Source organism: Macrotis lagotis, chromosome 4 (assembly GCF_037893015.1).
Source record: "Macrotis lagotis isolate mMagLag1 chromosome 4, bilby.v1.9.chrom.fasta, whole genome shotgun sequence".
NCBI classification, from domain to species: Eukaryota; Metazoa; Chordata; class Mammalia; order Peramelemorphia; family Peramelidae; genus Macrotis; species Macrotis lagotis.
In genome coordinates, this window is record NC_133661.1 from 79,928,610 (window position 1) to 79,955,805 (window position 27,196).

The window sequence follows — 27,196 nt, forward strand, 5'->3', positions numbered from 1 at the left end:
TTTTTATTGTATATTTTTAGTTCTGAGGATATATGAATCTCTCTCTCTCTATATATATATGTATATATATAATATGTATGTACATATATATTATATATATGTATTTATGTATGTAAGAATGAGATAGACCACAACCCTCAAGGAACTTGCTATACTTACACAGAAGAGCATTTTGGTTGGGAAAATCAGGAGCAATGATTATAATGAGCTTTTGAGGAGACTGACATGCCCTTTCTAGCAACAATGGAAGTGATGATTTTATTATATTTCCAGAGCTGGAAGAAGAGATGAGGAATGGAAAGTTTGATTGAGGTAGTAGGGCAGATGGGCACATCATAGCAGGAATGTAAAGTGAAGCATGGCTAGCACCAGCCATGTGAATTACTTGTCAATCAAGACAGCAGGAGACCCAGAATGGAAGTTCCAAAGCTAAGAGGACTAAGTTCTCCAGGGTGGGAAATGATCTCTCTTCTAAGAATAAAACAGCAGGACAGTTGGTGCGAAGCATCATATTCATAGCTTATACTCAGCTTGAAGGATAAAATAGTTGAAGTTTTCAGAAAACAAATCACAAAGCTAACACAGAAATACATAGCAGTGATGGGACATCTCAATTATGTAAGACACCTCAGATAAAAACAGAGTTATTGATAAATTCTGGTATTGACATAACGATAATCTCATATTTCAGCTATTCTGGATGTGATTCAATGAAGAAAAGAAAAGATTGCTGGCAGATTTTTTTTTTAGGTTTTTGCAAGGCAAACGGGTTTAAGTGGCTTGCCCAAGGCCACACAGCTAGGTAATTATTAAGTGTCTGAGACCGGATTTGAACCCAGGTACTCCTGACTCCAAGGCCGGTACTTTATCCACTACGCCACCTAGCTGCCCTGGCAGATTTTTTTTTAAAGAGAGTAGTGATGACAAACTAAAGGCTGGTAAATTTTCATTATTTCCTGGAAACATTCTAGAATATACTTTTCAAATAGCATTAATTTAGAAATGGATGAAGGGATCATCATTGAGAGCTAACATGGCTTTAGCTAGAATAAGTCTCATCAGGTTAACTATTTCATTTTATGGCCAGGGTTGCTAGACTAGCAACATAAGCTGTTAATCAAAGAATCAGGAAGACTTCATTGCTAGCTGAATCCCTGTGTTGACAGTGTGACCATGAGCAAATCACTTAACCTCTCTGAAACTCAAGCAACTCTCTAAGACAATATTTTATGTTGTAATCAGTATTAGTGGAGGGAATTTCTACAGATGATATCACAGGTCCTAGACATATTGATGAATTGGGTAGGTTGGTATTTCGACTTTTGTGTCCATAAGATGGATGGATTTAAGCAAGGTATTTGATAAAGACTTTTGGGTTAGTCTTGTAGATGGTGTGTAGAGATATTGTTAGATGATAGTATAGTTACATAGATTTTGCAAAAACTTTTCATTAATGGTCATTGTCCTCTTAGAGAGGAGTGTTTATAAAGTGCTATAGAAATCTGACAATGAATATTCCATAGGGTTTTTTTAATTTCTGTTTTTTTTTCAGTGACTTGGGTGAAGGCATATGAAATATACTTACAAATTTCAAGGTGACAATAAGCAGAGAGAAAGATAGCTAATATGTATGACAGATTTAGGTTCTAAAGAAGATGTTAACAAGCTAGAATGATGCATTAGATCTAATTATAATTTGAAAGAGATAAATGTTATTTTTAGTAATTTTTCAATCATTTCCTACTCTTTGAGGCCCCATTTGGGGTTTTCTTAGCAATGAAATGGTTTAGTTTTTGCTTCTGCAGCTCATTTTACAGATGAGCAAACTGAGGCAGGTAGAGTAAAATGACTTGCCCATGGTCATAAGATAGTATGTATTTGAGGCCAGATTTATACTCAGGTCTTTATGAATCCAGGTCTGGCTCTCAATGCACTGCACCACCTCATTGTAGAGAAAAAGATGAAGTCTGAAGATCGGGTTAAGAAAAATCTACTTTACAAGTATAAGATGTGGTTGATAATGATTTTTTTGAGAAAAATCAAGGAGTTTTAATGGATGGTAAATGCAACAAGAGTCCATAGGACAACATAACAGACAAAAAAAAGGCAGTATAGTGAAAGGTTGCATTGAAAAGAATAGTGTCTATAAGAGAGGTGATGGTTACATTGTATTCTGCCTCCTTAATATCACATCTATGGAGTTATTTTCAGTTCTTGGTGCCATATTTTAGGAAGCACATTGATAAACTAAAGAAGTCAGTCATATTGGTAATGAACCTTATGAGAATGAGCCCTAGGAGGACTAGTTGAAAGACATGAAGATGTTTAACTTAGAGAAGAGAATTTTTAAGAGCAACAGGATCTCTATCATTAGGTAGTTGAAGGTTTGTCTTAAGGAACAAAGGTTAGACCTATCCTGCTTGACCTCGAAGGGCAGAACCTGGAGTCTTGAGTTAGTAGCTGCCAAGAGGCAAGGACCGAGAGTGATAGAAAAAATTCCTAACAATTAGAGCTATAGACTGAGGCAGCTAGGTGGCACAGTGGATAAAGTACCAGCCCTGGAGTCAGGAGGACCTGAGTTCAAATGTGGCCTAAGACACTTAATAATTACCTGTGTGTCCTTGGGCAAGCCACTTAACCCCATTTACCTTCAAAAAACAAAAACCTAAAAAAAAAAAAAAAGAAAAGATCTGGACAGCTTTAGGAGGAATAATTCTCTATTCACTAGTTATCTTCAAGCAAGTGTAAGATGAATACACACACACACACACACACACACACACACACACACAAAAATATATATATATATATATATATATATATATATATATATATATATATAATATTGTATGGGAGATTCTTGTTCAGGTATAAATCAAGGCTAATGGGAGTTAGAACCCTGTTCATTGTCCCTGGCTTTGCCTTCCACCACAGAAAATTCCAAATCCTTTTTTCAACTGCATCCTGCCCCTACCTATTAGGGAATGAAAGAACCTTTTGAGTGAGTGTATTGAATGTTGAAATGGTAGTGAGATTGATTATTGATGACTTCCAAAACAAATGCAACAATTTGTAGGACTCTTTGAATCTCACTTGAGTGATGAATTCTTTGAGACCTTCGGAAGGAATTCTGCCAGGACAGTTTCAGTAAGTGGCAACTCTGTAGTTTCTCTTGTGACAGGTCTTATGAAGCTGTTGCATTGATGAGTGTAAATAGAGGTTTCCTTTCCCGAGGCACCGTTAGGGGCCAAGGGGAAATGCTCTCCTGCCAAAGCAACTGAATCATACAGCAAATCAAAATCATTCAGTATAGCAATGACCTCTCATAGGTCTTGGCGTTTCTCCAAGACATTTTTTGAACAAGCAAGCTGTTGTATTACAGCCACTGATTGCATTTAAAAATAAGATATTTTAATCTTTCTTGCAACTATAATTTAGGGAGGGAAAAGTACATTTTTCTTCCCCTCCACCCACCCTAATTTCCTGGTTTTACCATAGGCTATCTCCAAAACAAGGGACTAACTTGACATCCTCTTCAGCAATTACAGCACATTCACAGGAAGAAGATGTCTCAATAAGTCATATTTGATGAATTTGGCATCAGCATCATTAGATGCCTGCTTTGCAGCCATGCTCTCATCATGAATTCCCTTCATCAGCAGAGAGATGAGTCATTCTTTGTTTATTTTCTGCCACAAGAATTTCTCTTGTCTAAAGAATGCAGTCACACTTTCATCAAATACTGTTTTTGCCGAGGTAGAAATATCGTTTCTGCCGAGGTAGGCTCTCAAAGGAACCCTCATGTCATTCTGCACTTTCCCAATGACCACCAAAGTTCATGATCCATCCATCCAAATTTCTTGAGGAAGGATTCATCCATCATGCCTCAGAGAGCAAGATAGAGCTGTTGTCCTTGCCTCACAACCTTTTTTAGTAGATATTCATGTTGATAGTTCAGGCAATAAGTAAAGGATTCCCCCTCTGTCCTAGATCATTAAGAGACAGGTTAACTTTAAATCATTGTTGAAATAAAAATAGACTAGCAAGAGATGGATTGCTTTATATTTCTGTTGAAAATTTTTCACATGAATATACCATAATATGGGAAGAGCCTCTGATATGGGAAAGACCTGACCCTAAAAGGTCAAGGTCTCCCATTGATCACCATCTGTCCTGATCTTACTATTAATGTCACTGGGCTTTCATGAGATAGTGAGAATGGCATCTTTACCCCCTCACTTTAATCAGTCTTCTGTGTAAGGAAGCTGAGACTCAGAGGGTTAAGTAGCTCTCCCAAAATAAGCCATCTTGACAGTAAATAGAATATTGGACCTGGAGTTAGGAAGACCTAGTTTAAATTTTGCCTCAGAAACTTACTAACTAGCCAACAACTGTCTACCTCAGTTTCCTCAACTGGAAAATGGGAACAGAAATAGCACTTGCCTCCTAGGATGGTTGTGAGAATTAAAGGAGATAATATTTGTAAGATACTTAATAAATTCTTATTCTCTTCCTTTTCTTCCCCAAGGTCACACAGATAAAAGTGAGATTTGTACTCTTAACTCTAGAGAACAGTGCCAATGCATTGCACCATATTGCTAGTTTTAGATGGTTTCCTAGAAGAGGAAATCTCTACTAACTCAAATCAATATAGTTGCTTTACAAAGACCTTAAGCTTGTTTTAGATAGTTTTTTTAGAAAAGGAAATCTCTACTAATATAGTTGCTTTTCAAAGATCACCATAATAGGAAGGCAGCAATTTAAAATTTTCATAATGTACCTTAGGTTAAACTAAATGAGAAAATTTTGAGAATGGTGAACTATAGATAAAAAACAATATTGAATAAAACTATAGTGGTTTTAGTAGTTAGGATTCTTTCCATTTAGTTTGTTATATGGGGTGGCTAGGTGGCGAAGTGGATAAAGCACCAGCCCTGGAGTCAGCAGTACCTGGGTTCAAATATGGTCTCAGACACTTAATAATTACCTAGCTGTGTGGCCTTGGGCAAGCCACTTAACCCCATTTGCCTTGCAAAAAAAAAAAGACTGTTATGGTATTTCTCTCATGTGACTGTTGTGAGGTTCAAATGAGATGATATATGTAAAGTTTTTTGAAAAACTTAAGGAATTACATGTCAGTCATTATCATGATTTCATAGTGAAAGGCTCAGGTGATCAAACCATTTTGAGTCCAAGAAAGTATAGTAATTTACTTATGAATATATTACATGCAATATTTTTTCCATGTATTGATGGACTTTAAATCTGCAAAAGATATTTTTTAAGAGCTTCATTTAAATTTTCTTGAGAATTTTGGAATTTCCTATTTAAATTTTTACCTTTAAGACTTGAATTTTAATTTGTATCAGCTTTTTCTTCTTCATTCTTTTTGAAATTTTTTCCATTATTTTATTATGCAAATGATCCTAAAATCCTATAAGCCTTTCCCATCTTATTTTTATTCCATGATACTATGATTCTTTATCTTTCCTAGGTTTCTACTCAGTTTATTATCACTCTTGACCTGCTAAATCTGAATAGTAGTATAAAAAGTCAATGAAGTTTTTTTAAATCACAAATATTTTTAATTAAACACAAACATTTAGAGTTTTAATTTAAAATATGTTTAGGGACAGTGATATAGTGGAATAGAGATTCTAGCCTTTAATTTAGAATATTTGTGATGATAGGGACCTTTTGAGAAGTTTGTTCTCTCTAATGTTTTACCCAGACATATGAAGAGCCTAATTTTATAGTGTTCCCAGAAGTTCCTCTACAGTTTCATTTAGGAACATTAAAAAAAGAAAAAAAATACATACATACATATATATATATATATATATATATATATATATATAGAGAGAGAGAGAGAGAGAGAGAGAGAGAGATCAATACAATATAGTGTAATATATTTAATTACATATATAACAAATATATTAAAAACAGAGGAACTCATCATGTTCATTACAGTCATTAATTATGATACTCTTTTTTTGTTTTAGTTTTTATTTTTTTTTTAACAAGGCAATGGGTTTAAGTGACTTGCCCAAGGTCACACAGCTAGGTAATTATGAAGTGTCCAAGGCCACTCGGGGCCTCCTGACTCCAGAGCCAGTGAGCCACCTAGCTGCCCTAATTATGATACTCTTAAGATGAAAGATGAAACAATATTCCCCGATTCTTGGGAAAGAAGTGGAGGAATACAGAGCACATTATCTCCTTTGTCAAACATGGTCCTTTTGTTTTACTTATTTTCTTTGTTACAAGTGATGATTTAGTGGAAGAGGTGAAGTGTGATATATTGGTAGACATTGCTCTGCCCTGGATTTGGTTTCCCTCTTTTGCAGGACAGGGGACAGATTGGTTCTTGAGAGCAAAGGAGTTAGAAAGAGCTATAATTCCCCTGCCATTCCTTCAGGAAAAAACTTGCAAGCTTCTTCCCTTTAATTGCTTGTGACCACAATTATTTATTTCTCAATCATTATAAGGTTTGCAGAATGTTTTTCTCCAAGGAGTCTGTGAAGTGGGCTATATAAGTATTATTTTTTTGTATTAAAAAAGGCAATTATGACATTTTAAACAAAATAAAGATAACTTTAACCCATGGGAGGACCCATGTAGTACTGGATCTTTGATTTAGTCTAGAAGATAGCATTTAAATGTTGGAGATACCTCAGATAACAGATAACAAAATTCCGTAGTTTGACTCTGACTTTCTCATTCAAGAGAAATACCCTTTCTGAAGTTACTAATGAGCTCTCTTAATTACCAAATCTAATGATCTTGAACCTCATCCCATGATCTTTGCTCAGATTTCACAATCACCAATCATCCTCTTTTCTCTTTTTTCTCGGTTTTTGTGACACTGCTCTCTTCTTCTTTCCCTGTCTCTTCTTACCCTCTGTTTCTTTCACTAGCTCTTTATCTAGGTCACACCTGTTACCTGGGGTGGGAGGGGGTACCTTACAACTCTCTTCTGACCCTGCTTCACTTCTCCCTCTATACTATTTCACTTGGTGATGTTATCAGTTCCTATGGTTTCAATGATCACCTTTATGTAGATTATTCTCTGTTCTTCTTTCTCTGGTGACCTTAAGTCTTGTGTCTTCAACTGCCTTTTGGACATCTCAAATTGGATGTCCCTTGGACATCTTAAGCCCAACAAATTCAAAACCAAACATTATTTTCCAAAAAAAAAATCTTCCTCCTCTTTTTAATATAACTGTTATTTTGAAGGGTACATACTGCCATTTTCCCTGACTCCCAGCATACTTGTCTACTTGCCATCCTTGACAAGTTACTCTGTCTTTGACCCATATCTAATCATCAAGTTCTATTACTTTTTATCATTGTGATATCTCTCAGATATGACCCTGTTTCTCTTCGGATACTGTGATCACTGTGGTGGAAGACCTCATTACCTCAGGCCTGGTCTCTTGAAATACTAGACAGCTGGTTTGATTTCCTGGCCTCTCTTCCCCACCCCAAACCTTCCTTCACTTAGCCAACAGATTGATTTTCCTAAAATGCAAGTCACATACCACACACCCTCCATTCAATAAACTCCAGTGGCTCTCTGTGGCTTTCAGGATCTACATTAAAAGTTTCTGTTTTATTTTTAATACTTTTTGTGCCATGACTCCCTGCCTTGCTAGTCTTCTTATACCTCCACATTCTCAGATCCAATAATACAGGCATCCTTGCTCTTAGTCATATGGGGTACTTCGTCTTCCAACTTGGAACATTTCCCCCCATGCTTGAAACCCTCTTCCTCCTTATCTCTCCCACCTGGCTTTCCTGGATTCCTTCAGGTCCCAACTAACATCCTATCTTTTGTAAAAAGCTTTTCCCAATCCTTCCTTCCTATTCTGAGTGCCTTCTCTTTGAGACTGGTCTCAATTTATCCTCTCTAGATCTCCTCCCTACATATCTTTTGCAGTTATCTCCTTCATTAGATTGTGAGCTCCTTGTGGAGAGGTTTGGGGCTTTCTTTGCATTCCCAGCATTTGACATGGTATCTATATAATACAGTGGGTGTATGCTAATTGACAGACTGACATCCATGATAGAAATAAAAAAAAGAACTCTCAATCTGAATCTCTGCATTTGTGTATGAAGAGCCAAGTCCTTCCCTCTTTCTGACTGTTTACATTGATTCCCATTCTGTTCAGCATTTCCTCTGCTCATGTGGACTCAGTTAAATCCAACTCTAAATCATTTTGGACTTGTGAAGAATATATTACCTTCCTTTTAGGTCATTTCCCTGTGTGTGACATTGGATTTTGAATCACTCAAAGGGACAGGCATCATATTTTTTATTGTTCTTGTACCTTGTCACACTGTTTAATAAACACTCTAGCTGAGGCAATGAATGATTGATTTAATCCCCGACCCCCCTTGTGAGGAGAGCTGGGATTTAAAGGTAGGGGCACCCTTATTACAACATGAAATGGAAAGTCTGCTGACAACGTGCTGACAATCCATAGACTATTAACTATGTGAAAATGAATAGAAAGGAAAGATGGGGGCTGTTAGACCTCTTAGCAACCAGTTACAAAATTTCTCATTCCTCTTTTAGTGGGAAGAATAAATCCTGGCCAGCTAAGCATCTTTCCTCTTCTTGGTGCCAAATATACAACCACCCTTACCTCACTGTTTCCCTTTCCTTTTCCTGGTTTGTCCCAGTTTATCTTTTGTAGGATGAGTATCAGTAACTGTTACTAAGTAAATATGGAAAGGTCTCTGGATTGGCTAATCCAAGATTAGAAATTTTGAATAGCTTTAAGATCTCCTCAAACCCCAGCCCTTTCTTCCATCCTGGTTTTCCAGTCCCTTGGCACACTCTGCTTGCAAAAAGAGAGATTAGCAGGTATTAAAGAGAAACCCTAAAGAAAAAAGTGTTTTGCTTTGAGTGTTTTGATCAGAAAAATTGAAAGAATATCCAAAAAAAGAGAATCTAGAATTAGGACATAACTATGGTCAGATTAAAATCTCTTTGACCAGCATCTTGGAGTTGTGGGATGACCAAGGAATTTAGTTAGAGGACCTAGACTTGAAGTCAGATTCTGACGCTGATTCATGGCATAACCCTTAGCTTCTCTGCTTCTCAGTTTCCCTCATTGTTAAAATGAGAAAAACAATGCAGCTGACATTTATAATTCTTTAATTTCGTTTCATCCTTGGTCATGTGAAGTAGGTTCTATCGAAGATTAATGACCATTTCTTAGATGAGGACCCAGAGAGGTGAAATGTCCTTGGTTGTAAAATTAGTCAAGGTCAGAAGCAGGACTGAGTCCTAGGGCTCTCCTGAGTCCAAGGCCCAAGCTCTGTCCACCACACCATGCTGGGTTAATAGCACTTGTTTGACCTAAATCCCTGGTTGTGTGAAAAGAATTTTGTAAACCTGAGAGCTATGTAAAATCTTATTAGGATTTTTATTTTCAAGGAAGGGGAGGAGATCTCTAAAGCAAATTCTAATTATATACTGTTAGAGCTAAAAAGAACCTTGGACATCTCTATTTTAAGCTCCTCGTTTTCACAAACAAGAGGAACCTTGTACACAAATGCAGCAAAACAGGAGTTGAGAGTTTGGAATTGGAGAATAGTATGTAGTTAGTCCAAAGAATCTAGAATGCTTGAAGGAGAATGGTGGAAAATACATCTGGAAAAGTAAATTGGAGACAGACTGTGAAGAGCCATGAATACCATAAAGGATAAGGTATCTCCATTTTATCTATTAGACAGAGAGGAGACACTACTAGTATTTGAGAAGGGTAGAGATGGGATCACACTTGATTTGTAGCAGCAGCCCTGGAGCCTTAACAGTTTCAGTATGAAATTCTATGTTATGGACACTGGTATACCTTATGGCATGTCACCCCCCCCCCCCAGTTCTTCACACATCACTGGGAGAACTACAGCCACTACCTACTACTGCTCTGAGGGCAGAATACTGAATCAATAGAGACAAACATGACAGAGCAAGTGAAAACCTATTGACTTGCTCTGCTGACAAGTGGCCATTCTGTTGGAGCAAATTCCCATTTACTGCCCAGTGTTCTGATTTGGAAATTCACTACCACTTAGGTAAGGAGGGTTATTATTGAATGAAATATTATTGGATTCTGGAACTGGGTGTCTAATGGACATCTTAAACCAAATATGGCTAAAACTGAGGTAATTTTCCTACCCCCCCAACTCTTCTTTCTTTTTTATCTTTCTCTTATTGTGAAAGTACCATCACCCTCCTAGTCATCCAGGCTTGCAATGTCAACTCTTCAGTCTTGTTCACCCCCATATATCGAACCATTTTGCCCAGTGTTATCAGTTATACCTTTGTATTATGGCTACATATGCTTCTTTTTTTTTCTCCTCTGATACTGTCACCCACTAGTATAGGCTCTTATCACTGTTTGTTTGGACTATGGCAATAACTTTCTGGTTGGTAACCCTAGCCTAGAAGAACCTAGGAAATACAGTGAAAAGAGCTATGGACCTGGAGTCAGGAATATCTGAGTTCAAATGTGGCCTCAGATGCTTATTACTATGTGACTTTCAACCTCTCTCTACTTCAGATTCCTCAGTTATAAAATGAGAAAAATAACAGCATCTATCTTGCAAGTTTGCTGTGAGAATCAAATGAAATAATATCTATTAAAGCTCTTAGCACATAGTAGGAGCTATATAAAGGTTTATTCCCTTTTTCTTCTTCTTGCCTCAAGTCTCTTTCCACTTCAGTCCATCCTCTAATCAGCTACTGAACTGATCTTCCCAAAGGGCAAATCTGACTATGTTGTCCCTTATTAAATCAACTTATGATTAAATATAAAATTCTGTGTTTTTTAAAGTCCTTTATAGCCTGGCCCCCTCCTACTTTTCCAGTCTTTGCTTTTGCCATTTAATAGATGATATCTATTAAAGTCCTATAGCCCTGCCTTATGATTTTATTGGTGTAATAAACTCCAAAAAAGACTCCCTCCATCCCACAAATCAAATTATACTCATTTGAAATTTACAATCATAGAAGAGTTTTCTGGGGCACTGAAGGGTTAAATGATGTGTTACTCATAATTCAGTGGCATAACTGTAAGAGTCCCAGATTTAGAGTTGGAGGCCCTGTAGACAAAGAGAATGAAGTAAATATAGCTTACCTAAATACTTTTGGTAAAGTGTTTTGGGGAAAAGATGAAGACAATGGATTAGATGCTAATACAGTCTTATGGATTCACAACTGACTGAGTGGTCAGATCATTGAGTGGTTGCTAAAAGTAATGATTTATATCAGTGGAGAAGCCCAGGGAATCTGTACTTTCCCCTGTGCTTTTACCACTTCTATCAGTGCATTAGATGAAGGCATAGTTGGTTTGGTTTGCTCATCAGATTTGCAGGGACTCAAAGCTTAGAAGAATGGTATGATAGAATGGATGACTGAATCACAAAGAATTTTGACAAGCTGGTATATCTAATAAGATGAATTCAATAGGGATAAATGTAAAGTCTTATGCCTGGGTACAAAAAAATGAGCTTCATAAATGCAAGATGAGTAAAGCTTGTTTAGACAGCAGTTCTACAAAATACCTTTGAGTTTTAATGAACCATCAGCTTAACTTGATCCTGCAGTGTGATTTGGCAGCCAAAACAACTTGGATTGCTTTAAGAAAGACAATATTTATAGCAGTAGGGAAGTGATAATTCCAAAGTACTTCACCATTGTCCATCTTCATATGGAATATTGATTTCAATTCTGGACACCCCAGTTTAAAGATATTGAGCAAAGGCTTCTAACACAATGCAATATTCCTTTGTGACCTGGAACTGTTTAAAATGTGATTGGGAAATACTAACCAAATAAATAAAACTACAATAGAATATGGATAATGTTAATATCTGTTTTTCTAAGTCAAAAATTACCCCAAGGGTAATTGAGTAGAGTTTAATGACCCCTAATTTCTGTTTGAATTTTGCCACCACTGGTGAAGAATATCCAAGGAAGGCAACCACAGTAGTGAAGAAGGGTCTTAGACTAGAGACATCTGAGGATCATATGAAGGAATTAGTCAGTTGATAAACATTTAAGAACTAAGCAATGTGCTAAGTGCTGTGGATACAAAGAAGGGCAAGAGGCAATCCCTAACCTCATAAAGCTCACAATGTGATGAGCAAATTTAGTTTTGAGAAAAAGTCGGAGGAGACATGAAAGTGATCTTCAGTTATTTTCTGGGCTGTCATGGGGGAGGAGGATTCAGTTCGTTTTTGGCCCCAAAGGGCCAATCAGAAACAATGGACAGAAGTCACAAAAACTCTAATTTAGACTAGATGTTAGGAAAAAAGCATTCTAACAATCTGATCTATCTCTGAATAGGCTGAATTACCTTGAGAGGTAATGGTGGCCCTTTGAAGGAGAGGTCAAAGACCTGTCCAGCATTTTCTTGTCAGGATTCCTCCATTGGATTAGAGGGACTTTCTTCCAACACTTTAATTTGGTTCACTGGATTCTACTGCTGACTGCTACCTACTTACTACATATATGTGGCTTAGAGTTATTTATTTGACTTCTTTTGGTCTCAGATTCAATGGTCCCTGGGATCATCTTCTTTCAACACTGAAAGTCTGAGATTCGATGGTTTTGTGACATACCCCAGATCAGCATGGGCTACCAGGCAGGGAGATTAGGGAGCTGAGGGCTTTTTTCTAACCTTAAATTTTTGGGTAAACTATAGAATGTGTGAACTCTGCATGTGAATGTCTTATTTATGGACTGGAATTTTATATTCAAGAACATGGAGGCAGTTGTAACCAGAAGAATGAAAGGTGATGAATCTAGAATCACTCATTTTAGGTGATCGGCAATGAGTTGTTCACATAGGGTATGAACTCAGATGTTTCCCTTTTTAAAATGCCTTTCGCTGTAATTATTCCCCTTTGTTTTACTGGAAAATCATTAGGAACTGGCATAGTGTCACTGGCAGTTTTTGGAACTAGTGCCAGGATTAATAGGGCCACTGTCAAAGGGCCCATCACTAAGACTGATTTTATGAATGAATTTGATTGAAGGGTGGAAGCTGAGGTTTTTCTAGGTCCCTGGAAAACAGGACCTTGGGGTCAAGATCACCTAATGAATTCCATCTTAGGGATAAAGGAACAGGGCAGTAGTTGAGTTGAGGTAAGGAGTTCAGGGGCTTAAGTAGCTGGGATAAGGAAACAGTTGGGAGATGTCATTTGAAGGAAAGGGGCTGAGAGAAACTTCCTTAAGATTCTTCTGATGACTCCTAGATAATAATCCAAGACAAGACTGGTAACTTCTCTGTTTCTTGTCAGGGGCCACCCTGAGCATTCCAGAAGTGGGCTCCTCCAGCTGAGTTGAGATGAAATTAAGTCATCTTTATTTCCAAATTTGGTTTATGGGTTTCTCTATAGACTAAACATCAATCTACAGTAAAAGCTAATTAATTCAGGCTCCAGTTCATGAATTAAACATTCACACATAGAATCATAGATGTTAGAGTTGGAAGAGACCATTGTGTTATTTAGGTCAATGTTCTCATTTTACTGTTGGGGAAACTGAGGTCCCAAGGAGGACAGGGCTACTGCATAATAGAAGGAGGACCCAATCTCATTGGCTAGAACATTTTCCCTTCTAATGGGTAATTTCAGGTCTTGCCATTTTGGAAAGAAAGATTGACTCAGCAAATAAAGTATAAATAAGATTGCCAGAGGGCTGTTTACTTCAGAAAAACTGTCTTCAAGCACTTTCATAACTACTTCAGCAACAGTCATTTGCATACAAACAATGAATGCACTAATTAAAAATTCTTCTGAAGTCTTCATTAATAGCAGAGCGGGCATTTTACTGAGGCTGTTTGGAAGCTGAAGGAGTTGCTGAGTCTACTTAGGAAGGGCTAAAATTGCATTTCTTTAAGACTATCAACTCAGATGTTTCATTGAGTGAGAATGCCTTTCCCTGCAATTATTCCCTGTTGTTTTACTTGAAAATTCATTAGGAAAATTTTTCCTTCAGGGCTTCTTTCTTCCAGTTTTCCCACTCTGAGTTTCTCAAAAGAGCTCTAGCCCAGCCCTTGAATGACCTCTGTTCCTTTCATCATCATCATCAACTATCCTGGGGCATCTGCTGAGGGTCAGGGCTCTGGGCTTGGTGCTCTGGGGTCATAGGGTGGGGTTAAGCAAGTATGGAGAAAAGAAGACCTTCCTGCTTCCAAGGCTGGCAGGTCAAATCAAGATTTCAGTACATATGCTGCAGAGCAAATGAGAAAGAAGACATAAGAATATGTGCAGATGGGAATGGAGAGGTTCCACCATTACTTCATTCATTCAATCACCATTGGACGGTATATCATGGCAGGTATTATACAAGGTGTTGGGGATAAAAAGACAAAAACAAAATGATCTATACCCTCAGAGTTTTTGTTTTCTACTAGTCGGGTATAACGTGCACAGATAAGTAAGTGGAAGTTAAGAGATAAATTTCAAAAAAGTAAAGCTAGGTGGCTCGGTGGATAGAGTATTGGACTTGGAAGTTAGGAAGACTTGAGTTTAAATTCAGCCACAGACCCTTATTAGCTATGTTACCCTGGGTAAGTCATTAATTTTAGCTTACCTCAGTTTCCTCATTTCTAAAATGATAATAACATCTACTTTCCCAGAATTGTTATTAGGATCAAACAAGAGTATTTTTAAAATGCTTTGTAGACCTTAAAGCATTATTTTTATGCTAGTTGCGATGATTATCATCATCTTCATTATTATGATTATCATCATTAACAATTCTAGATAGCAGTATGATGGAGGGGGAAGAGAAAGCATTAATAACTGTGTGAATATGGATAGAGAATTTACATTCTTTACATTTTTGAACACAATATACAGTTTACAAAGCACTTTCACATTCATTGTCTCCTTTTGATCCTCACAAACCTCCTCCTCCCCCATATAAAGCTGGACAGGTGCTAATAGGTATCTTTTACAAATAAGAAAAACTGAGGTTCATAGGAATTAAATGATTTGCTGAGGGTCAGATGCTAATTCAATTGAGCAACCTTTGTGGATTTGAACCCCAGGTTCCTGTCACCAACTCTACCAGCTTAGCTGGCTTTTAGGTTTTTTGTTGTTTTTTTTAGGTTTTTGTAAGGCAATGGGGTTGCCCAAGTGACTTGTCCAAGGCCATACAGCTAGGTAATTATTAGCTCACTTTTAACTATTAATTCACTGTTATATATAAATCTGAATGAGCTTGTATTCCATTTTGGTTCCAGTTGTCACCATCCTTGGAAGGGTACCTTGATATCCTGAAATATTCCTCAGAGTAGTGAAGTGTGGTAGAAGGAGCCCTGGGATAAGGATTTGGGAAACTTGGTTCCTGAGTCCACCTTTATGAATTGATTAATATAGGATTATAGGTACTGCCTCTGTAGAACTCATTTTCCAATGAAGATAATGATTTTTGGACTATACATTTAATCTGGAAGGGATTTCTGAGATCATAAAGTTCAACATTATCATTCTATATATGGGCAAACTGAGACCTAAAGGGGTGAAGCTGATTTGCCCAAAATAATTATTTGGTGGGGAAAGTGGAGTTTGAACCTAATCTTTTGTTCTAACTCTAAATCTATCTATCGCTCTATGGTCCTTTCCAGTTCTAACATTCTGTGTCTTTTCATAGTTATTCTCAAGGAAAGATCCATAACTGGAGTCATCTGAGGTCACAGTTGTTGAATCAAATGGCCTTGGGAAATCCCAGATTAATGCCCATTTAAAAAAAAATTCCAATACTTTCTTGGTAATACTATATCAAGGAATACTAGGACTCCAAGGACTCAAATTACTGATGACTCAAAGATCACCTTACTGCATATAGGCATTATGTAGGCTGCAGAATATTACAGAATATTGCCAGTGAAGATATGCCATAAAAGACTTTGCTATACTTGAAAAGAAAGTGGAACAGTCAATTAGGCAATGAGAAGAAAGGACAACAAATGGATAGCTGAAATGCCTTAGTGAGTATTAAAACATCCTGAAGTATGTTAATAGGTAGTCCATGAAAGATTTATGGGAAGATTAGGGAGAAGAATCAGAGCAGATAAGAGGGCTGATACACACCAATGAGCTCTTAGAGCCACTGAAATATTGAAACTTTTATTCTCACTTGGGTAATTTTATTTCTGAGCAACGTTGAAGGGAATGTAACAATATCTTGTTAACACTTGCATGTACCAATCAAATGCTGTTTATTAATGTGTCACCAAATAAAATATTTTTACTTTTAGTCATTTTCAAAGGTGGTGAAGATGTAAGGGGTTAAATATAAGTTATATCACATGAACCTCAAAAGGTGTGTTGGTATTTAGCCCCATTTGCTCTTTGGAATTCAATTCCTTCCTGTTGCCAAAAGAAAGTTGGACTGATCTATTAGATCAGAATATATTCCTGTCTTCAAATCCTGGCAACAGGACGTTCTGTCCTCCAGATTCATAGTTTGAGTTGGGTGTTGCAGGAAACTTGGCACCAGGGTTTTCTTTTCAAAATAATAAACAGAGATGTCGCCTTGGGATGAAGCTTAGATGCTCCTGCACTGTGAAGGCTGATTCATAGGCAAATGGGAACTAATAATAGTAAGTTTAAAAAAAATTATTCCCCTGTTTAAATTTGTCAAAGCAAGATTCTTGTCATGTTTTGAAGGACATGAAGGAATGTGTTCCTTTGATGGCGCTGTAATGACATACTAATTTCTATTTCAGGCTTGGCATGGTTGGACTGAGCTATGTCACCTCTTGCCTTTTACTCAATGAAAGTCAGAATGCTAGAGTGAGTAGAATTCTGGATTTGGGATCAGAAAGATCTGAGGTTAAATATTGCATCTGGTACAGATTAGTTGAGTGATGGTTAATTCTCCAAGCCTCATCTGTAAAAATGTGCATCATCATCATCATCATCATCAATAATAATGATATCCTCAGATTCCTCATCTGTAAAAATGAACAGAATAATAATAGTCAAAATTTCCTTATCTGTAAAAATGGATATCTATCTCACAGGGTTATCATGAGGTTCAAAAGAGATTATAATGTAGGTGAAGAATTTGCAAGTTGTCTAAGCTGCACTGAGATTTTGGGGACACCTTGTATGCAGAATAAAAGAAACATTTTTTGAACACATGTGGAAATTTGTTTAGCCTGACTATAAATAATTGTTACAAGGTTTTGGCTTTTTTTTTCTGGGGGGGGGCAGAGCAGAGAAAAGAGATTGGATGAAAAATGAATTGGTCCCCTTTTTTTGTCCAGAGGAAAATGTCCACATTCCTTTAAAGTTTATAACTTATTTTTCTTATGTGTTATACATGGTATCCCCAAAGTCTCAGGTTTAAGCTGCATTGAGATTTGGAAACACCCTGTATAAATAGAAGTTTTTCATTATTTTTCATAATATACTTTCATTATGCTCAAGCTATTCCTTGACTATGTGATGCAGTGGACAAGCACTAGGCTTGGAGCTCAGAAATCTAGGTTCAAGTTTTGACTCTGCTACTCACTAGATGAATTCCTTTGGACAGATCATTCATCCTCTTACCTTGAATTTGCTCATTTATAAAATTGGCTTCATGATAGTTCACATTTCTTTTAAAAAAATTTAATAAACAAATCGATGTCTTTCTCTTCTGCTTCTCTGAGGTCAGTTGGGGGAAAAAAACCTAAAATACTCTTATAATGAATGTTAACAAAACAAATCATCTATGCCCAAATTTACAAATTGTCTATGTTCAAAACAGTTTTACATTCTGTTCCCTGAGTCTATCACCTCTCTTAAGTCTTTCAGAAGTATTATCTTAAAAATATTGTGGTTATTGTATAAATTGTTCACTTGGTTCTGCTCACTTCACTCTGGATCAGTTCATACAAGTCTCCTCAGGTTGCTCCTTATCTCTCCCTTTCATAATTTATTATAGCAGAGCAGCATTTCACTGTATTCATATACCATTCTTTGAAGCCATTTCCTAATGGATAGACACCCTCTCTTAGTGTGTCCAGTGTTAATGTAATTTTTTTGCCTCTACGAAAAGAACTGCTATAAATATAATGGCTCCAGGGCAGAGCCAAGATGGCAGCATGAAGGCAGAATTTCCTGGGAACTCCTTCCCAAAAAAACTCCAAAAGCCATCAAATTATGACTCTAGCCAAAATTTAGAGGGGCAGAACCCACAGAAAGACTGAGTGCTACATTTTCCAAGTCCAAGATAACTTAGAAATTCCATGGGAGAAGTGTGTTTCACCAGGACCAGGAGTTGGAAAAGCCCAGGTCACAGCTTGAAGGGGTGGTGAGAGAATTCTGCTACACCAGAATGAGTGAGGAACACTGGCTGTAGAACCTGCAGTGAGAATCAAGAGAAACCAGCCTGCACCTCCAGAACACAGTCCACAGATGGTAAGAGGGTCAGGGGAGACTGTAGAAATTTTTCTGCTCTCCCTTGGGGGAGAATGAATTTCCCACACTCAGATCCAGGTTGCAGTTTGGGCTTCCATACTAAGATAGCTGAGCAGGGCCTCTCCTTACAGCTCCAGGACAGAGGAGAGTGCTGTGGTCATCTACATATCAAAGCACAGGCAAGAAGGCATAAGACCTTGGAGGAATAAAGGTCCCAGTGGGGTGTCCCCCCCCCCAAAAAAAACACCCAAAGCCTTGGAAGTGCTGTAAATTAGTCTGGTGTTGAGGAAATGAGTAAACAGAAAAAGAAGAATCTGACCATAGAGAATTATTTTAGTCTATGGAAGATCAAAACACATACTCAGATAATGGCAAAATTGAAGTTTCTATATCCAAAACCTCCGAAAGAAATAAAAAATGAGTTCAGGTTATGGATGAGCTCAAAAAAAATGTAAATGAAAAGCAATTAAGGGAGGTGGAGGAAAAATGGGGAGGAGAAATGAGAGTGATGCAGAAAATTCATGAAAACCAAATCAATAGCTTGGTGAAAGAAATACAAAAAATACTGAAGAAAATAATATGTTAAAAACCATTTTAAGCCAAATGGTAAAAGCAAAACAAAAGGCAAATGAGGAGAAGAATGCCTTAAAAAGCAGAATTGAACATCTGGAAAAGGAGATTAAAAAAAACTCTGAAGGAAATAAGTCCTTCAAATGAAGAATGGAACTAAAGGAAACTGATGACTTTGCAAAAAATCAGGAAAAAAAAAAACTTCCATAAAAAGCCTAAAATTAGAAGAAAATGTGAAATATCTCATTGGAAAAACAACCAACCTTGAAAACAGATCCAGAAAAAATGATTTAAAAATTATTGTGCTACCTGAAAGTCACGGCCAGGAAAAGAGCCTAGACTTCATTTTTCAAGAAATAATACAGCAAAATTGCCCTGAGATTCTAGTAGCAGAGGGTAAAATAGAAATTGAAGGGAATTCATTGGTCAACTCCTAAAAGAGACCCCAAAAGAAAAACTTCCAGGAATATAGCCAAATTCCAAAACTCTCAAAGAGAAAATTCTAAAAGCTGCCAGTAACAAACAATTCAACTACCGAGGCTCCATAGTCAGGATTACACAGGATTTGGCAGCATCTACATTAAGGGTTTGTAAGGATTGAAATATGATATTCCAGAAGGCAAAAGATCTTGGTTTACAACTGAGAATCAACTACCCAGCAAAACTGAACATCCTCTTTCAGAGGAAAAGATGGACTTTCAATGAAACTGGGGACTGGGAGAAAAGGAAAGGAGATGAAGAAGTTAAGAAATTTCACATAAGAGTCAATAAAAAGCTTTTAATTTTTTTTTTTAGGTTTTTGCAAGACAAATGGGGTTAAGTGGCTTGCCCAAGGCAAGTGTCTGAGGCCAGATTTGAACACAGATGCTCCTGACTCCAGGGCCAGTGCTCTATCCACTGTGCCACCTAGGTGCCCAAAAAAGCTTTTTCAATGGAGTGAAATGGGGGAAGGTGAGGGGGGGATTAAGTGAGACCTCATTCTCATCAGAAATGGCTCAGAGAGGAAATAACATACATACTTATTACAGTATAGAAATCTATCTTACCCTAGAGAAAAATGAGAAGAAAGGGAGAAGATAAGGGGGAATGGGGGGAGGGAAGGGGGGAATAGGTGATAGAAGAGAGAGAAGACTGTGAGAGAGGGTACTCGGATACAACACACTTTTGGACAGAGTCAGGATGAAGAAAGAGAGAGAGAGAGAGAGAGACAGACAGACAGACAGAGAGAGAGAGAGAGAGAGAGAGAGAGAGAGAGAGAGAGAGAATAGAATAAATGAGAGTGGGGATGGATAGAGTGTAGGGAAATAGTAATAGTAATTGCTAGTAATAGCAACTGTGGAAAAAATATTGAAGCAACTTCTCTGGTAGACTTATGATAAAGAAAGCAACTCACCCCAGAGACAGAGCCATTGGAATCTGAACACAGACTGAAGTACAAAAAAACAAAAAACAAACAAACAAACTACAATGGCTCTAAAAGTCTTGGTTCAGATTTCAGTTCTAAACTACTCTTAAGATTTTGGTGACATTTTGTCTTTTTTGTATATATGGGTTCCTTTTCTCCTTCATTGATCTCTTTGCTAAGTCATCACATTTTCACAGCACCATTTTAAAAATTAAATTTTCGTTTTTCACTTAACAAGCATTTATTCTCTTCCAATTCCACCCTATTCTGGGAAAAAACCCTTATAACAATTATTTATTACCAAGGTAAACAAATTCCCACATAAGCTGTGTTCAAAAAATATTTCTTTTACTCTGCATATTGAATCTGTCCTCTTTCTTGTCCAGAGGTGGGTAACATTATTCATTTTCAGTACATTGGCAGTGTCCACAATCCTTTAAGGTTTATAGCTTATTTCTCTTACAACAATCTTGTGACATTAATGAAAAGTGTAATTTTTCCCTTTTCACAGATAAGGGAACTGAGATTCAGAGAGTGTTAAGTGACTTGCCTGTGGTCACATAGTAAGTGTAAGAACTAGAATTTGAATCCAGGACTTCTGACTCCAATTCTACCACAGTTTAAAAAGAACAAACATCTGTATTTTGTTCCCTTCCATGGTCTAGCAGAACAGTGAGAGGTTGCCTACTATAGGTAGTAAGTTGATCTCTAACTTACTGGTTGTGAGAGTAGAATGAGATCAATGTACATAAAGCATTTGGCAGTCTCCAAAACCTGGATAATTGTGAGTTCTTTATATAATTTTCCCCCTTTTTTTGGTTCTTTTATAGGGAACTGAAACCCATCCTCCTCTAGCCTCCAGAGTCTTCTGTTTCAGATACTTTCCCCAAGGTATGTTGGCTGTCACTGATGGATTCTATATTATCACCTGCCCATTAGACTTTTGTATCTATGGGTTTTTTTTTCCTTTTCTTTTCTGAGTTGAAGAAAGGTGAAAGGCAAAAATTTTCTACAAATGTAATGATTCAAAAGTATTTTGGTGTGTAAATCTTGATATGCCTATTTTTCTAATTTTTTGGTAGTTTGATCAGTAATATTTCCAGACAATTTGGGGGGGATATTGGGGTGAGTCTATGTAATTCAGTAATAGCTCCCAAGCTACTGGCTGTAGGAAATATTACATATAGTCAGAATTATTCTTTCCCTATTGATTTCAGTATGTGTAATATAATATAAAGAAAACCAATTACTTCTAGAATGAGAAACTAAAATACTTTGTCTTTTATGATATTAGTGGAATCCTTGAGAGGCAGGATGATGTAGTGGCTAGAAGGCAACCTTGGTTTGCTTGTTGTCCTTCATTCTCAGAGAGGACCAAAATGATATCACTATATTGGGGAGGTCAAGGTACAGTGTGTCTGAGAGGCTGATCAGGTAATTTCAAGCTCTGAAGGCTCTACCATGGGTCTGGCACAAATAATTAAAAAGACCTGGGGTTCAAGTCAATGAATACTGGAGGTTGATTTCATATAAGTCTCTTCATCTCATTGTCTCAGGTTATTCATTGAGCCTGTATGCAGCTAAGTGGTGCAGTAGATAGAGCATCAGTCCTAGAATCAGGAGGACCTGAGTTCAAATATAGCATTAGACACTTGATACTTACCAGCCATTTGACCTTGGGCAAGTCAATTAACTGCACTGCCTCACAACCCACCCCACCCCCTCCAAAAGATGGCATATTACTGGTCTGAATCATTTGAGGATGTTTCCACATAGGGAATAACCTATACCAATGAAATCATAGATGTAGGACAGTAATAACAAAGAAATTTGTACAAAAGGGTGGAAGGTATAGAGTCACCTTTGACTGAGGCATATTGATAAAAGGCGTGATTTTTATAAAACTGGGTTTCCAGATTTGTACTTTAGTGATATTAGCACCAGGTGGCACTAGGTATCATAATTATTTCAATGCTTAAGTCATCAGCATAGTTAATTAATAATATTTTTTCTCCTTAAAAAATTGAAGAGTTTGATTTAATCATAAACAATAAAATAGACAATTTGTAAGTACAATGTTTTGATAGACGATAGATAGATAGATGGATAGTAGTACAGTGGATAAAATACTCAGCTGTGTGACCCTGGGCAAGTCACTTAGCCCAGTTTGTCTCTGTTTCCTCATCTATAAAATGAACTGGAGAATGAAATGGCAAATCACTCCAGTATCTTTACCAAGAAAACCCAAAATGGGGACACAACTGAAACCACTGAACAAAAATATGCATAAATGCAAGATCCTTTCTCATTAATCCTTAAATATTTTCATCATAGTATGATTAGGGTTTGGTGTTATCTGCAGACTTTCATTATGCTACTCATCATTCACTCCAACTTATATGTTCACATCAATTCTTTTCTGCTTTTGGTAGATGATGCTGGGAGTTCAGGCCAACTTGTATCAGAAACAATTCTCAGAACTTTTTCTTCAACTTTTTGGCTGCTCATTGACAAGTTATTTCTCACAGTGGCTAACTATATGTACTTGAGTTTATAGACTGAATCTGTAACTGCTTCCTGCTCTTTAAGACTCTTTTGTTTCATTTAGTAGAAGAAACAAAAATCTATATGCAACACCTATCATGATTGAGGATTATAGGATATAGAGTCAGGATACTTTAGTGTTCATTTAAGGCTGACCATGCTCATTTTTCAGATGAGGAAGTTGAAGCCAGAAGAAATAAAATGACTTACTCAACATGAGCATCAAAGGCAGTGTTCAGACTTCTTCCACTGATCCAAGAACCATTTCTGCAGCACCTTGTTGACCCATTCCTTTTGAAAAATCCACCCCTGAATTCCCATAGCTGATTTACTTTAATCAGAGTTATCTTTCTACTCTACTTTCTATTCTACTTTTCAAGAAGAGATAAGTATCCTTCTCTTCAAACATCTATTTCCAATTATAGTGGCATGATTGAAATTTTGCTGTAATAGGAATTAGATGACCTGGATCCAAGTCCCAGCTCTACAACTATTTACTAACCATATGAGCAGGTTGCTTGACTTTAGGGCCACAAACAGGTGCATGAACTGTAAATCAAGGAAACTAGAACAATAACAGCTATGTGACCTTAGACAAGCCATTTTAACCTTAATTTCTTTATTCATGATCTTTAGGATATATTTCACCTCTAATAATCTTATGAATCTATGGAGTAATTAGCACTAACTTTTTGAGCTAAGGAATTTGGCACTAACCACGCCTCCCTATTCTACTTGATGAATCACAGCTGCTATTGTAGGTGGCAGTGAACACCTCTACCCATTCCTCAGCAGTTAGCTTGATTATGAATCTTATACAGATAGTTGCAAAAAGTAGGTTTAGACAGTGATCAGAAGAAATTTTGTTGTGAACATCTTGGCTAAAATAATTTCCCTTCTTGGTCTTAGCTACTGATAACAGACACTACCACAGCCCCACTTTGGGGACTTTTTCACCTGCTAGCTCATGTTCAATAAAAATAAAGAGTTTGAACTCCTGCCAAATTGATTTAATTTGAATTCTTTCCAAATGGGACATAGTAATAGGTAAAAAACTCATCTATGTCCTGTAGGACTGTTGCTATGACATCCTCCCAAACCCCAAGATTCCATGTCATTAAAACTATTTATTCAGTGGCAGGATAATCACCTGTTGGGGATATTATAGAAAGCGTATTCATGCATCATTTAGAAGGTCAGTCTAAGGTAACCACTAAGGACATTTTGGTGATCTGTGACCTAGTGGCTAAGCCTCTAATAAAATAATTGCATGAATTGTAAGAATAAAATTTGAGGACAAGGAAATAATAAACAATATAAACACACAAACCCTATATCCAGATGATGCTGGTATTTGTCCTTCATTCTAGAAGACCATGACATCAGGGGTGTGATGCCATGTCAAGCAAATGAGTCAGATTTGAGGTGGGGATGCTGTGCAAAGTCACCAGCTTCCTCCAGAATCATCTGGGTCCAGTGGCCAGATATGAATCAGGGTGACTGGAGATGATTCTGAATCTGAGGCAATCAGGGTTAAGTGACTTGCCCAAGGTCACACAGCTAGTATGTATCATGTGTCTGAGATCAAATTTGAACTCCTGACTCCTGGGTTGATGTGCTATCCACTGCACTACCTAGCTGTCCTTCTTTATCTAGGTAAAGCACTTAATTTTCTTCTCATCAACCTGGGAAAGCTCTGTGAAAGAGGTAGAATTTTAGGAGCCATTGAACATGTGGAGAACCAGTTGTTTGATGATATTGGGAGGAGAACAAAAGGGAAATGACACTATGGCACAACTTGGATGTGGGAGTAAGACATGTTGATGAAGGAGACTCTAAGCATATGTAACCTGAGATGAATGAAGGAGATAGGCTGGATAGGTAGAGAGGAGATGATAGAATCATAGAATTTCCATAGAGTTGGAAAGGACTCTTAGAAATTATCTAGTGCAATGCCATAATTTTCTGGATAATGAAACTGAGGCCCAAAGAGAGAAAATATTCTGCCCAAGGTCACACAGTTCATTAGTGGCAAAACTGAAAATATAATTTCAATGATGACAAAAATGATATCTTGGGGCTCTGGTGCTACTTTTTTTTAATTAAAGATTTTATATATTTATATATATATGAATTTTACAGTTTTTTCCCTCAATCTTACTTCCCCGCCCCCCACAGAAAGCAATTTGTCAGTCTTTACTTTGTTTCCAAGTTGTACATTGATCCAAATTGAGTGTGATGAGAGAGAAATCATATCCTTAAGGAAGAAACATAAAGTATAAGAGATAACAAGATCAGACAATAAGATATCAGTTTTTTTCTAAATTAAAAGGAATAGTCCTTGAACTTTATTTAAACTCCACAGTTCTTTCTCTGGATACAGATGGAATTCTCCATCGCAGATAGCCCAAAATTGTCCCTGATTGTTGCACTGATGGAATGAGCAAATCCATGAAGGTTGATCATCACCCCCATGTTGCTATTAGGGTGTACAGTGTTTCTCTGGTTCTGCTCATCTCACTCAGCATCAGTTCATACAAATCCCTCCAGGCTTCCCTGAATTCCCATCCCTCCTGGTTTCTAATAGAACAACAGTGTTCTATGACATACATATACCACAGTTTGCTAAGACATTCCCCAATTGAAGGACATTTATTTGATTTCCAATTCTTTGCCACTACAAACAGGGCTCCTATGGATATTTTTGTACAAGTGATGGGTTTTTTGTTTTTTTTTTGCAAGGCAATGGATTTAAGTGGCTTGCCCAAGGCCACAAAGCTAGGTAATTATTAAGTGTCTGAGGCTGGATTTGGACTCAGGTACTCCTGACTCCAAGGCCAGTGTTCAATCTACTGCACCACCTAGCCACCCCAACAAGTGATGTTTTTACCCTTTTTTATCATCTCTTCAGAGTATAGACCCAGTAGTGGTATTGCTGGATCAAAGGGTTATGCACACTTTTGTTGCCCTTTGGATGTAGTTCCAAATTTCTCTCCAGAAAGTGTAATAGTGTCCCAGATTTCCCACAACTCTTCTAACAATGATGGTTATTCTTTCTGGTCATATTGGCCAGTCTGAGAGGTGTGAGGTGGTACCTCAGAGAAGCTTTAATTTGCATTTCTCTGGTAAGTAATGATTTAGAGCAATTTTTCATATGATTATGGATTGTTTTGATCTCCTCATCTGTAGATTGCCTTTGCATATCCTTTGACCATTTGTCAACCGGGGAATGGCTTTTTTTTTTTTAAATATGACTCAGTTCTCTGCATATTTTAGAAATGAGTCTTTTATCTGAAACATTGGTTGTAAAGATTGTTTCCCAGTTTACTACATTTCTTTTGATCTTGGTTACAATGGTTTTATCTGTGCAAAAGCTTTTTAATTTAATGTAATCAAAATCATCTAGTTTGTTTTTAGTGATGTTCACCATCTCTTCCTGTCATAAACTGCTCACCTTTCCATAGATCTGACAAGTAAACTATTCCTTGATCTTCTAATTTGCTTGTAGTATTGTTTTTTCATGTCTAAATCCTGTATCCATTTGGATCTTATCTTGGTAAAGGGTGTGAGGTGTTGGTCTAATCTAAGTTTCTTCCATACTAACTTCCAATTTTCCCAGCAGTTTTTATCAAAGAGAGAGTTTTTATCCCAATAGCTGGACTCTTTAGGTTTATCAAACAGCAGATTACTATAAATGCTTCCTGCTATTGCACCTAGTCTATTCCACTGGTCCACCACTATTTCTTAGCCAGTGTCTGGTGCTACTTTTATTTGGGTCAGTATGGTATATGAATTCTGCTTTAGGAGACTCCTTAGATTTGAAGACCATATGCCTTCAAGGCTGAATTTTCTGAGGACCAATTTTATTTCTCACAGAGATTTTGATGTACCTAGGTAATTAAATGCTTCTAGCATCATTTTTAACACACCCCTCCCTAAATTATGTGTTTCCAAGTTGTCTCCTTTTCTTCTCTCCTGCCAATTTTGGTTTGAGTTTTGAGCTTTTCATTCTATGGTATGGTATTTTTTTTTTAATAGCATAGGACTTTTTGTACCATAAAATAAGCACATTTTTAAAGAATAATTGTTCACAAGACTTGTCTCTGGAAACATCTGGTAAAAATAAGGAATTCTTGAAAAACTATGGTTCTCAGAGATGACCCCTACCTCTTTATTAGCAGGGAGTCCCAAAAGTAAACCTTTATTTCCTGCCGCTGACACATAGAGATCTTTAACTGA

At 37.1% G+C, this 27,196-nt stretch overlaps 1 protein-coding gene across 50 annotated transcripts in view; it reads left to right on the forward strand.

The window, feature by feature from the left end:
* Nucleotides 1-27,196, forward strand: part of SORBS1 (sorbin and SH3 domain containing 1) — a 306,979-nt gene that overhangs the window by 88,775 nt on the left and 191,008 nt on the right. For 49 of the 50 annotated variants that reach the window (XM_074233269.1, XM_074233279.1, XM_074233271.1 and 46 more), the window contains exon 3: nucleotides 21,244-21,304. The exons of the other annotated variant lie outside the window; for it this stretch is intronic. The gene's annotated coding sequence lies outside the window, so the exon portion shown is untranslated. The remainder of the gene's footprint in view (nucleotides 1-21,243; nucleotides 21,305-27,196) is intronic. 50 annotated transcript variants of the gene reach the window in all.